This window comes from Montipora capricornis, chromosome 10 (genome assembly GCF_036669925.1).
Source record: "Montipora capricornis isolate CH-2021 chromosome 10, ASM3666992v2, whole genome shotgun sequence".
Taxonomy (NCBI): domain Eukaryota; kingdom Metazoa; phylum Cnidaria; class Anthozoa; order Scleractinia; family Acroporidae; genus Montipora; species Montipora capricornis.
Window position 1 is genome coordinate 28505231 of NC_090892.1, and position 740 is coordinate 28505970.

The window sequence follows — 740 nt, forward strand, 5'->3', positions numbered from 1 at the left end:
AATAGTGCCAAATTTTAACATTACTCCAATGTTTCCAGGAATAAGGTGTGACCTTGCTTTTGTGACTATGAGTAACTGTAGAATTTAATGAATGAATAGAGAGACACCTTCATTTCCCTGGTATGAAATTAAGCCCCATATCGGACAGGGATACATTCACCATGATAATTGCATTTGTATATTTCACCATCTCTTCCTCAGTTGTCAAGTGGATGGTACCCTGCAAGTATCCCAGGAGACCAGGGTTCAATTCCCTGCCAGGGAGATGAAGGTGTTGTTAACTACTGAATGCAAGGCAACTTCAAACAATATTAATTTACTGATAGCATTTCTTTGGAGAACAAGACCGAATACATTGGCTGCAATGTTGGATGACAAACAGTGGACCTCTCATTAACTTCTTTTGTTTATCCTCCACCTTTTTATCCCTGTGTCTAGCGATTGGTTGCAAGCCACCTATATATGTTATACTTACCATATAACTGGCAAATTATTTCGCAATTACGCTGGCAACGCAGTTAACACTTAGTGATTGCTGCAGTAAAGAACTGAACTCAGGTCAGTTGAGTATATAAGGGTCCGAAAATATCAGTAGCGTCTATGTGGCTGGGTATTCTGTCATCGCTCCATTTCAGAGCAAATAAGCTGCAATCTAATAAATCTTACAGTTACTATACTCGTTCAACCGTGATGAGCTGACAAAGCAATTACATTAAAGCGTAAAGATGGGTGCAATTTAC

The 740-nt window shown here is 39.2% G+C and overlaps 1 protein-coding gene across 2 annotated transcripts in view; it reads right to left on the reverse strand.

The window, feature by feature from the left end:
• Positions 1-740, reverse strand: part of LOC138022270 (serine/threonine-protein kinase Nek11-like) — a 46371-nt gene that overhangs the window by 45188 nt on the left and 443 nt on the right. The gene's annotated exons all lie outside the window — the stretch shown is intronic.